Genomic DNA, 13,215 nt, shown 5'->3' on the forward strand with positions numbered 1-13,215 from the left:
ATTCAAGGCCAGGTTTGGACAGAGCTCTGAGCAATTTGATCTGGTTGAGGATGTCCCTGCTCATTGCAGAGGAGTAGAGTTTTAAGGGTGATCTCTAAAAGTCTCTTTCAACCAAAACATTTCCATCATTCTGTGATTCTATGAACTAACCCTAGCACAATTCACATAACATCCTGTTAGCATGTGTTATTCTGCTAAGGCTCAAAAGCATCTGTTCCCTTCCCACAAGCTCCAACTGTGTCAGGTAATGGATAGAGTAAAAATTCAGTTCCTGTCCTCAACAGCACTTATTAATTCAGGTTACAGAAAAATATCAACAGATGCAAAGAAATAATTGTGTTTCAGTCAGGTTTGCCAATGTGCAACAGAAGACCACATCCTGGAAACCAAATGAACTCAATAACATTTTAACATGAATTTTATTAAGGGAATGCTAGGACATGCCTCATGAGGATTTAACTGAATGCACAGTATAGAAAACTGCTTTCCACCCAAGTAAATTTTACCAGTTAAAAGTAGTCAGAAAATGAAGAAATATCTCAGCATACTATTTCATTATTATTCAATATTCTACTATTCCCACCCACCCTTACTGATACAGCCTTTTAATGGAAAATGATATATATGAAAGTCACATATGCAGATCTCTTTACAGTATATTAAAAAACATCTGACATTGGTGTCATAGGCTAAGAATCTATGAGGCATCCATAGAACATTATTTTCTATGGCAAATAGAGCAAAACTATTCTACACTAATTTTAATACACCGGGGTCTACACAAGCAGATTACACTGACTTCAAATGTAATTATTTCTTGCAATTCTTTTTCTTATCCACTAAAGGAATTAGCAGAACTGTTTCAAGACTGCAATCAGGAGAACATCCATGTCATTCCATAACACTTTTTTTAAATTCAGACAGATGTTTTCCTCCAAAGTTTTCATTATTCATAAATAATACCTGTTTTATGACTGTATAACTTAAGATACTGTTAATTTTTCTCTTAAGTTAGTTAGTCTGCCAGTAAAAACGCCCTTTCCTGTACACCATTAAAAAAAAAAAAAAAAAAGGAAGTTAGGAAGTTTTGAGAAAAATCAGTACAAAATTTGCTGTAATTACATGAAACTTCCCACTGCAAAAATAAATACCATTTTCTTAAGGTAACTGAAGAAAGATACATAATACTTAGGCTATTGCCTACAAATCAAGGAATTGTAAAATACACAAATGCTGCACTAACACTCAAAATACCCTAAAACACTGGGTGAAATCTTGGTTTCATTAAAGCTCATGTCAAACTTCCTGCTAGCATCAACAGAATTTCATCCATTGTGCCAACTAAGAAAATAGGAAAGGCTTGGAGATAGACTACTAAAATAATAAATAAGATTGCTTTAATCACTACTTCTGATGTCTTTGACCATGCAATTTCTGTCCCTCCCCCTGCTATGCCAACAAGCTGATGGTTCAGTGCCTGGGTAGTTGATTTATCACTCCCTGTGACAAAGCTTTGGACATTGCCCTTCCCACTGTTTCATGCCCAGAAAAACACAACACAGCAGCTCTTGCACCAGTTGCATTTTAATAGTGCAGGAAAAGATCCACAGCATTAAAACTCAGTTTTGCAGTGACTCATCCAAGAGCACTGCACTTCCTAAAACTGGGTGTCTTGGTGGTTTGTTGGTTAGCTGGTTGGTTGGGTTTTTTTAAGGTTTGAGGTAAGTTCCTCAGTGATCCGTGTGCAAGGGATCTTGCAGGAGAGTGGGAGGCACCATTTGGCTCTGGTCCCAAGTCAAAGGGTTTTGCAACTATATTGTCACCTCTTCAGATATGCTGCGGAGGCTTCAAGGGAACAGCACTTCTGGAAATCACATGGCTCGATAAGTCCAATGTGAGAAACATACCTAAAGGCCAAATATCTTTTATGATATACTGGACTCCAGTGACAACTGTTATTTATAGACAGGCTCCCCACTCTGGGCAACCTAAACAGCAGCTGTATCCGTGTATGAAGAGGAGAGCTTTCACATAAGGCCTCAAAGTATAAGTTAAGGCAACATTTACTGGCCCAGACACCTGAAAACCAACTTCTACAATACTGTAGGAATATCTACCAGAATAGCATCACTACAAGGAATTGCAGTGAATTCCAATACTAGTACTCTAGTACTAGTATTATGCATTGTATTTTTCTTTCTGAAAAATAAAAAGTATTTTAAACTAGGTTTATAAAAACTTCAAATTTGGTGCACCTGTTCAATTCAATCAATAATTATTTTTCCATGCCAACAACAGGCAGGCAGAACAGTAATTAAGATTTCAGTTCACATAAATGCATGTAACATTTGCACTGGATTAAGCACCAAGCTTGCTTGCAACAGCAAATACAAAGAGGCAATGTTTTCTTAAATGTTATCCTTTAGAGCAATGAGATTCCCTATAAATTTCTTTTTAATACTGTCTACAATGACAATAAGACATATAAGCTTTACAAGGCATAAGCATGCTAAGAAATACTGACTCAGTTTTGAAGTGAAGAGTCTCAGTATCCACTACCCATGATTTTCTTTTCTGGATCTCCAATTTCCAAGATCATTTTGCTATCCTATTTAATATTATTCTGTATTACACAGTCATTGATTTTAAAATGTCATTCTCCAATACGAAAGTATAATGTGGTTTTCAAGAAACTACTCTATATGCAAATTCAGCTGGCAATTGCAGGGAATATTTGATGTTTGTCATTTAAAGTAAAAAAAAGAGACCTCTCTGATAGATCAGGGTAGAAGACAATACACCAATAGATCACGCTGTAAGATCTCCCAGGACACAGGAATGGTGGAGCACAAATGAGTCCATCCTCGATCAGGGATGTACATCTCTGAACAAAGAGCAGCAGCTGTGAGAACACATAGCAAGGATGTCCACAGACTGTTGATGACCGTGCTACGGCTCAGGTGGAAGAACAAGCATCTATCCAGACTAACAGTGACCTCAGTAAAATGCCTCTCAGAGTAATATAAACACAAATACTCTTTCTGCTCCCGTGCTCACACACAGAGCACCAATGTTTCTACTGAAGGCCAGGCCATACCGACCAGGAAAAACCTGGGGCAATGCTCTCTGTATATCAGCTGCACTACCAACACACACCTTGCCCCTGTCACCTCATGTTACAGCAGGGGAGGATGGGCTCTCCAGAATGATGGATGAGCTGCATCTCACTGCTGCAGAGTGAGAGCAGACACACTGCTAACTATGCCAGCAGGGTCACAGGTCAGCACCCTGTGTGATCCCCTGGGAAATAGTGTTCTCCCTCCCATGGTACCATGGTTCAGGGACCACGGTCGCAACAGCTCCACAGGGAAAAGGTGACACTTTGATCCTTTCATCCCAGTACTCTGTCAGCAGTGCCAGCTCACAGAGGTGTCAAACCGAACACACATTATAGGGAGAGCTGCCCTGTTCTTGGAGGTTAGCATCCTTAAACTTTATCAGGCATGCCTAACTTCTTAGTGCCATCTTTAGGAAGGCTGGTGATCCTTGCTGACGGTGTAGACCAGCTGTGGATGTGCACGGGCATATGTAGGCCATGGTGCACGAGGCTGTGACAGAGAACACCAAGGAAACAGGGAAAGCAATGTACAACTAGGAAATAAGGGTAGGCAGTAACTTCAGATAGCTAGCTTTGGAGATCTTACCTTGAAGCCTTTAGGGCCTTATATATTTCTTATGAGATAATACTGCAAAAAATGCATACACCAGATTGATCTTCTTAGGAAATCAGTGTCTTAGTAAATTACTGAGTTTATCTATTGTTGTCTGTCAATAAGAAATTGTTTCCTGGATACAGAGCTCAACAGCAGGCCACAAAACTTCTATCAGTACACAAAAGTTTTCTTCTGCTTCCTCAGACTTTGAACATTTTCTTTTGTATACTACACATGAACAGGCACAGGAGCTTGTCCAAATAGCCACAAAGACTCTTTCTGCAATGTCTCTATTTCATTTTTGTATAAAGGCTGAATGCACGCTGTTGGTACCAACATTATATATTACTGAAAGAGTTTTTAAGATTACTCCATTCCATAGTTTTCATCAAGACACTGGTGGATCGTCTTTCACATTTGATTTGATTCCCGATCATTCTATCACAAATTTGGTGGAATTTTTTCCCTCCTTAGTCTACAAACTTGTTTGGCATTTTCTCCTTCAACCAACCACATGAGCAACACTTCCACTTGCAAAGGAGGTAAATAACCAGGCCTTGCTTTAATTACATTAACCTGGAATAATTTGTTGCAAAAGTCTACAGATATATAGGGTGCTGCCCCTTTCTAGGCATTCTCTAGGCTAGTAAACCAGTGCAAGGCCTTCGCAGGTTATCAATGCCTTCCTCATGAGATTAAGTTTTAATCCAGCACTGTCACCCAAACATACTTTGCTTGAATACTTCAAGAGGCCCAAGCAGTTACTGACACTAACAGAGCCTGAACAATTCTGCCTGTATGGGTGGCTGCTGTAACAAAATTCAACTACAAAAATGTAGGAACAATCAAACTCGTTGCTGCAATTCATAGAGTAATTTCAGGTTGAAAAGCTGAACAGATGGCATTTGTGAGCTTTATTCAATATCTTTGACTTTTTAATTAGATTCCTGTTCGTGTCAGTCTGCTGGTTTACAGCAGGAGACCCCAGATTTCAAAGTAACCTTAGGAATCCCATTGCTCTGTCTGATAGAAACCACTATGCCAGGAAACTGCTGCAGGCACAGCTCCTGCTGCTTCCACCACAGGAACTCATCAGCAGGTAATTAAAAGAACCAAATTAAAGGGATAGTCCAAAAATGCAGCTACGCCTTAGCCAAAATGCAAATTAGAGCTTTAATGCACCACACTGCTTTATAATTTTAGGATGCTTTTGGTGTGTTTATCATTAGGAATCTGTATGCCGTAATTTTCTCCTTCATGCCTTCACGTGGTTCGCAAATTCACCTTCTGCCCCTGACAAGCTCACGCTGGGCTGTCATTGCTTTTTGGGAAGCCGCATGTGAGCAAAATGAAACAAAACATACTGACTGCTAAAAAGCTTAAGAACTTGCAAGGGAATAAACTGTGCATTCCTCCCAAAGCACTGAAACATGGCAAAAAGACACCCAAACAGACAGTAGTGTCATTAAATTTTAGAATAAGGTTCAATACTTCATTTTATCAACACAGGTCAAAGAAAACCAATCAATCAAAAAAAAAAAAAAAACCACCCCAAAACGCCCCCACAAGCCCCCCAACAGCTTGACTATTATAGCAAATTTAACTAAATATAGCAAATTTGAACTTTTATGAGTGCTGCAGTGCATAAAATCTCAGTGACACTTTTAACCTATGGCAATAAAGAATGGCACAACACACTGGAATAGTAAGTCTAATCGTATCAATCAATGGCACAGTTTCACAGCTGTCCTTTTATCAAAATCAATTAGAAATTGACTATTTTTGAGTTGTTTCTTTGTATTACTTTTCCTTTTTGAGAAGGGAAATTCCAGAATTCAGAAGACCTTCTAGACCTGTTGTAATCGGGGTCAGCAGAACACTGACCACACCTCCAAATCCATTTTAATTTTATAATAAATGTATAATTTATACATTTTTTATATTATATATATAATTTATCCTGAATGTATAAGCTAGTATTAAAAACAGTCTGTTTTAGAGAAGGATGGGCCAAATACTCCGCTAGCCAAACAACAGCATATGCAGAGTTTGTGCATATTTACTTCTGTAGCAACAGTGCCCTAAATCCCTTGCATGTGGCAAAACTCTAAGTTGTTAAAAAATGTAACAATGCTCCATTATGAACTAATTTTAAAGAGATGAGTGGGTTACAAAGTAAACTGAGCGCACAGGTATGAATTTTTAAGTGTTTGAATAATATCTAACAATCGGGTCTAATAATCACCTGCCCAGTATGTGTCCATCATGGGGGGGAAAACCCTGTAACTCTGCAACAGATTCCCCTTGTTTATTCAGCCCAATTTTGCCCCAAAATATTTTGTCAGGAAAGAAGAACAATTCTGTCCTAGCATGGAATGAGACTGAATCCCTCTGGAACTGCATCCCTTGCCAGTGGATGTGATTGCATCAGACAAACTCCTGGAGAATGAGAATGAACAGGATGTGTTGAGGCTTAACCATTTTCTTTCTCTGTGATGTCCAAACTGCTCATAGGCCTTAACTTCCTAAAAGGTGGCTTTGTCAGGGTTGTGCAGTGGATTCCTGCTACAAAGTCCAAACAAGGTCTGAATTTTATGATAACTAGTAGCATACATGGTGTAGCAGATAGCACGGTACTGACAACCATGTCAAGTTTATTCTGTTAGTAACAGTAAACTGCTGAAGCAATTAAAAATAATGAAAATTGAATAAACACTCTCATCACCTGTTTACAAAACATCATGATTAAGTCTTTTAAAATCTCTAAAACAACTCTAAACAATTATCTCAGATGACAAAACTAAACAGGATGGAGGAAACTTGCCCTATCATAAACTCAGTTGTACCAGATCTTTCAAACTCTCTCCTTTAGGTGAGATATGAGGAGTAGGGCTCTCTTTGCTGATAATTTTCTGTCTAATTCTGGAGCAATGCACTCTACACCAGAAACTGCTCATCCATTCCCTCTCCTTTGATAAATTTACCACATCATAACACTCTTGTGAGCTAAGCAGAAAAAAAGCCTAAACCCTTCCCTTTCCCTGCTAAGTATAGAAAACTATATCTCTGCTGTTTACAGATTTGGAGGCTTGTCTGACTGAAGTTTTGTAAATACAATCTATTTTGAAGTCACAAGCATTAATATTTGGATTAATGCCTTGAAAGAAACAGTTCACATAGCCTACATTTCTCCCTGTGATGATGTTCTCTATTGGTTGGTTCTAAAGCCTCAAAAACACCCAACCAATATGAAACATTAAGATCCAGGGACTAAAACAAATTTTAACCTGGTTCTATCTGGCTCTTGCCTATAATGTTTCATAATGCAATTTACCCACTCAGAAATAAACAAACCAACAAAAAAACCCAAACAAACCTTGCATAACTTATTTGCTCTCTAAATATCTTGTTTCCCTCTGCATCATGAGTGAAAGCACAGAAAGGGGCTGAGGTGTCCTTGTGGCTTCACAAGCTGAAGAACTTCTTGCTGGAAGTCCCTATTTTCGTAGTGCTGGCAATCTGAAAAACAAAAATTGTTTTGTTAACACTTGTATCCCTAGATACAGAAAATAGAAATAAGGTTTGTTCTGAACCACTGCCAACTACATCATTAATCTCTCCTATGAACAAGCCAACAGCTCTCATGCAAAAAAAAAAAAAAAAACTCGAAACATCACTCAATTCATACTACACTTATGCATTCTGCACTGACTGCTCACAGCTAAAAACTTCTTTCTGTGTACAAATGGAAAATAGAAACCAGTAAAACAACACATTACAACCACGTACTTTGAGAAGAGCTGTTGTTAAGCTGTCCAGCTTTCCATCTAGGAAACATTCAACCAGGAAAGGTGGCTTGAAATAGGCCAGCACCATCACAGTCCCTTTTCTACAGTGGTGGCCCTAACCACAAACTATGCCTGTACCATAATAGGATTGCCTGTTTCCATATGTTCATATTTAAAGCTTCTATCAAATCCCAGCCAGGACCTCTACAAAATATCTGCACATCAGGTACAAAGATCTCCCATGGAAATTCTCTTGCACCAACCAAGCCAGGCTCTGAAAAGCCAGAAACTGCTTTTGAGGAGACTGATGTGGAGCAATCAGCTGCTCCTTTGCCCATGTCACCTGAAAATGTTAAGACAGACACCATCCTCAGTGGATGTGCACTGAACAAGTAGAGTGACTAACTGAGCTCCTAAAAGCTGGCAAGGAGAACTTCATGCTCTACAAAGCCTGTCATTTTCATTCTGCAAAGTGTCAGACTGTATTATAATATTTTCTCTGATGTTCAAATTGGCACAGCTGATTTTAAACAGCTTCTTCACAGCACAAAGCACCTTGTCATAAAATATCCTGATATCTACAATGGTTAAGCTGACATAAAATATAATTAAAACTAACACAAGAATTTTATCATACTCATGCTTCCAAAGGCAGTGGAATTAGAGCAAAGTCCTAAACTGACTTCACTGAAAATAAAGGATGTGCCATTAAACTAAAATGCAAACAAAATAGCAAATAATACAAACTGCAAAACCACCACACAAAATGGACAAATTAACAGCACGTCAGCAAAGTAAAAAGCAACACCAGGCTGCAAGTTACACCCAAGAGGAAATATAAGTAATAAAATGTAACTAATGAAATGCAACTAAATTCTTAGTTGTTACACAAAAAAAACCCCTACTTGTTAAGCTCCAAATACACAGACCTTGCTTTGCTAGTGGGGAAAGGTGTAACTACCTACACAGAACATTTAGAGCTCAGACCACCAAAGCCCTCTTAATCACAGCTGTAAGAGACACAGATCCAAGAGCTGCCAGACAAGGCTGCAAGCGCCATGATTATGGCATTCAGATAACACTGCCATGATCCCTGTGTCACAGATAGTGTCTTTCCCAAAGTTCATAGCACTGCTACCATGTCTAACCTTTATTTTTTGTCATACTTCCTTTTTCTACACAATGGCACAGCATGGCTCCACTCTTCAAAGCCACACAGGGCTTCCTTCACCATGGGGTTCAGTTCCTGAGCACCAGCAACTAAGACTCAAAACCTGTGGCAATAGCTTGCTCTCATCTGCAAAACCCCTGAACTGAAAAGTGCCCTTTTTGTTCCCATGTTCCAGCTCACTGCAGAGTGCCGCTCGAGCATTTTCCTTTCTGGCTGGAACCACATTTCCAGATCTTCAGACATAGCTTCTTTACTAATGGTTTGATAAACATGGAGTGACACTTAGTACAAAGCTAAATGTAAGATCCATGTCAGGATTTACATGTAATTTCAACAATGCAGTCTTATACTCTGCCCTCACAGGCAAACCTGGCCCTCCTGGATTTTTGCTGGCCCATACCAATAGAGGAATGCAGCTAGCTGTTATCTAACACAGCCAGGGTAATCTCACAGTACTCAATCATCACAGATTTGTAAATGTACAGCTAAAACATTTCTATCTGGATTGGAACAGGCAGAAACAAGAACACAACATTTAAAACAGGCAGATGCTATACTACTTTTGATACAAAAGAACTGATTTATGGCAAAGTATCACATGAGTCCCTCCCTACCAGTCAGGTCTTACTTGAACACTTATTAAGGCAAACTTCCTAGCCAAGGTAGAGGGCCCAGTATTTTGAAGTGCTTCCAGCACTCCCAGTAAGCTACCTCTTAGGGAGGTCACAATGCTCCCCCGCAAGCAGTCCATCAAATATTGAAGGAAGTTTGCCATGGTGAATACAAACTTCCCAGCAATGCTCTGCCAGATCTGTAATACCCATCTCTCTGGATCTGCACAATCTTAAATAATAAGGTTTAACATAAGAAAAATCTATTGGGTAGAATATTGCTCCATACATACAGACCTTTATACATTCAGGTGTCTTTTTCTAGCAGGCTAGGAGGAAATCGGCATCTCATACCAGTTTACAACACTCCTCTCTTTTTCCTTTCCCCAAAATGTCTTTAATACCAATAATTCCCATTAAACTTCTACCAAGGGAAAAGCACTTCTGAAGGAATAAATCTTAAAAAAAAAAAAATCTTTCATGTGTCAAAAAAAAAGATAAAGTAGTACTTTAAAAAGAAACAACTGCTGTAGTAAAGTAATAGTCACATAAACCTCACACATCCCAGAGTCAGATTTTTGCCTCCTGCCAACAAACAAGGTCAAAAATCCCATACACTAAGCATGGCATATACAACACCCTAGGCTCTGTCATTTAGTTAAGGACAGAGGTAGGCATATACCTGTGAAAGTCTTAACAGCATAGCTTAGGCAGTATGTGCTATGGTAACAACCTTGGTTTGTCATTCATCTTGTACTCACATTTTCATTTTCCTGCTGAACAGGAGGGTACACAAAAATAAACACTAGCAAATGGCTAGCAGGCATGGCACTGAAGCAAAGTCCTTAGTACAAAGCTACCATGGGCCCTTTCAGCTCTACTGTAAACAAAGGGTGAATTACATTATACACACAATAGCAACACTTAATTCGCAGATGTAGTTCCTCAGCTCTGATCTGGGAAGGGCTGTACAAACTCAGGGCAGGTGCTGTCTGCACAAGCAAGGAGCAAACACCGATTGATGGGTTTTTTGGGGTTTTTTGCTGGGTTGCCAGGCATCATCATTAAAAACTATAGCCCCTGGTTAAAGCCATTGTACAATGACAAGGCGCTGAGCAATTCAGGAAGACAGCTCTACAGACACCTCCAAACCCCTGAGCTGCAGTACACGTGTGTCAAAAGGGAGGTATGAGCTCCTACCAAACCTCAACAGGTCTGGCAAGAAGGGAGCAAAGAAGTGACGCTTATTATTCATGTGGTTTCCCCCAGGGTTAGCCACTGGTAGATAAACCAAGTACAGCACAGCACCCTCCTATAAAATGCACTGCAAACAGCTTTACAGGATATACATCCAGACCTTGCCTTGTCAATCACCAGAGAGAGAGATTTTAACTTCATCTGTGACATCTATATTCAACCAACCACTGGTGAATAGCTTGTGGCAGCTGTTGCAGCTTTCTGCAGCAGCCCATCAGCTTGTTCTACATGGTTTTCTTGGGTAGCCATCCCTCCCCTTTCCCCTAGAGAAATCTGGGGATAGTCTGCAGATCCTGCTGGGAAGCTGCTCCTGCTTACAGAAAACAAATAAACAAACAAACAAAAATCCCACAACTTTTCCAGCCCCATTGACTGACTCTAAATGCACCACAAGTCATACTGGACAGGACAGAGAACATTCACACATTCAGCATATAATCAACTCCTGGGAGCCCAGGCTATCCAGTGACACACTGAGCTTCAGCTCTGCTCAGGGGCAGCAAATCCTCTGGTCCTTGGGAAGGGACCATTGACTGAGCACATCTATTCAGCCTGCCCACAAAGGCAGGGCAGTGCCACAGCAGGCAGCTCTGCCCAAGGAATGCTAAACTTCACTTCCCTGTGCCTGGGTGTTTGTTTCAGGAAATCTCCCATTCCCAAGCCAAGTTTCAGGATCTACCCTAACTGCTCTGTCAGATGCAGAACAGAGCCAAGCAGATATGTACGTCTGGGATGATCCAGAACATTTATTTCCCCACCTTTCTTGCTATATTCAAAATGTATTTGTGAAAGCACTTGAATTTTTTTTCTAATTTTTGTTGATGGTTTGCACTTCAGAGGCAACATACAAACAGAACTTCTGACCTTTTTCCTCACCTTTGACTGATCATATGAGAAAAAGGAACATCTTTTTCCCTTAATACATTGATTTACACAAAACTAATGATCATCCTCTAAATGCTCTCTCTACTCAGCAGTTTAATTAGAAAGATGATCATTGATTAATGCACTTGAGTTACCTGAAGAAGGTGTGACTGAACACAGATCACTCAACCTAAGAGAACTGTAGATTAATTAGTTCTGCGTTAAACTGCTTTCCTCTTTATTCAAGAGGAGCAAAACCCCACAACACAACAACAAAACACCAAGTTTTCAGTCTTACACTTCTGAGATAATTTTTAATTTACTTTAGTATTTTATTCGTTAGAAAGTCTCACATTTTCTTGCCTTAAATTTCATAATCATCTACTTTTTCCTTTTTTTTTTAATTATTGTAATTTTGCAAAAATAAACACAATAAAACCTGGAGGTTCAATATGCATTTGCAAAGCTCTGCCAAAGACCTGTAGTCTTGAATTAGTTGGCTCGGGCAAGGAAGTAGGAATGACACTGATACTCAATGGGAATGTGCACCGCATTAAGTGCATACCACAACTGAAACCAGGTATGCTCCCAGCCAGCCAGTAGTTTCAGTGTCCCCACCTAGGAAGACAGTCAAAGAGAAAACTTTATTTAAAGGTTTCCTCACTCTTTTTTAAGATCTCACTAAAATTCCTCCAGCCACAAGCTGGTCTACAGCCTGATCATGAGACTTTTAGCCCTGAAAAGAAGGTAAGACTTCCTTGACTGTAGCTCTGCACCTTAACTCATGCTGCCCTTGGTCTGGGAAAGCTCATGCTTCATCTGCCCTTGGAGCCACAATTCTGTCTGCAGATGTTCTGAACAGCCTCAAGGACTGGCTAATTTTTCTCTTTCCGTGAAAATCCTCTCCTGGTCTCTACACATGAATAGAAACCATTCCCACATCATGACCTTCTCCTTGCCCACTGCCCTGTGACCAAGGTAGACACCATTTCCTTACCGCACACTGAGTGAAAAAAGCCACAGGTGTTTTCAAGCAAATAATCCTCCTGCTGCTTTGTCTCTCTTTTTTTCAGGAAGGTCTCCTGAAAAGTGGCAGGTAGAGTTGGTGACTCAGCTTTAGGAGCAGCCTAATCCTTCTCTTGGTCACCAGAAAGCGATACTAGGAAGGCAGACATAGGGCAGACCAGAAAACCAGGCAAGGCAGAAAGGGAAGAACAGAGCTTTCCCTTCTGTGTCCTAAATTACATGCTTCGTATAATCTCTTCTTCTGTGCATGCTTCTTCCCATACTTGGCATTATTCATTCACTTTCAAAGCACAAGCTACCGCACAGGATACAACACAGCCCCACAGACTCCTGGTACAGGGTTAGAAAGGATTTTTCCATCAGCCTCTGTCAACTTAATACATAATCAATATATGGCTGCAGCAAAAGTCAAGCAAGAAAGCTGATGTTGCATTTTAAGATTTACATTTAAAATTTACATTTTTAAGAAAGCTGATGCATGCCATTTTAAGAACATCCAGAAGCAATCCACTGCGAATCCCTCCCCTTCGGCCATTATCCCTGGTGGTGGAAATGCTTTTTTCTCAAATTGTTTATTTCAAAGTTATTTCATCATCAGCTACGGAGAAAAGAAAATAAGCCTGTGTTATTGCAAAGGACTAGAAGCAGTAACTAAATCTTACTGAGGCTTCTGATGGTTTTGCCAACACCCATAAATCACTTCAATTATACAGTTTTGAAAACAGGATGACCAATAGGGAAAGGACAGAGAAATTGAGAATTGAGCCTCATCTATGTGAGATCCA

The 13,215-nt window shown here is 39.8% G+C and overlaps 1 protein-coding gene across 1 annotated transcript in view; it reads right to left on the bottom strand.

Moving 5' to 3' along the window:
• The window catches only part of TIAM2 (TIAM Rac1 associated GEF 2), a 166,432-nt gene that overhangs the window by 128,797 nt on the left and 24,420 nt on the right, over positions 1 to 13,215 (bottom strand). The window contains exon 2 of the mRNA XM_053972797.1: positions 7,090 to 7,232. The gene's annotated coding sequence lies outside the window, so the exon portion shown is untranslated. The remainder of the gene's footprint in view (positions 1 to 7,089; positions 7,233 to 13,215) is intronic.

Source organism: Vidua macroura, chromosome 3 (assembly GCF_024509145.1).
Source record: "Vidua macroura isolate BioBank_ID:100142 chromosome 3, ASM2450914v1, whole genome shotgun sequence".
In the NCBI taxonomy this organism is placed as follows: Eukaryota; Metazoa; Chordata; class Aves; order Passeriformes; family Viduidae; genus Vidua; species Vidua macroura.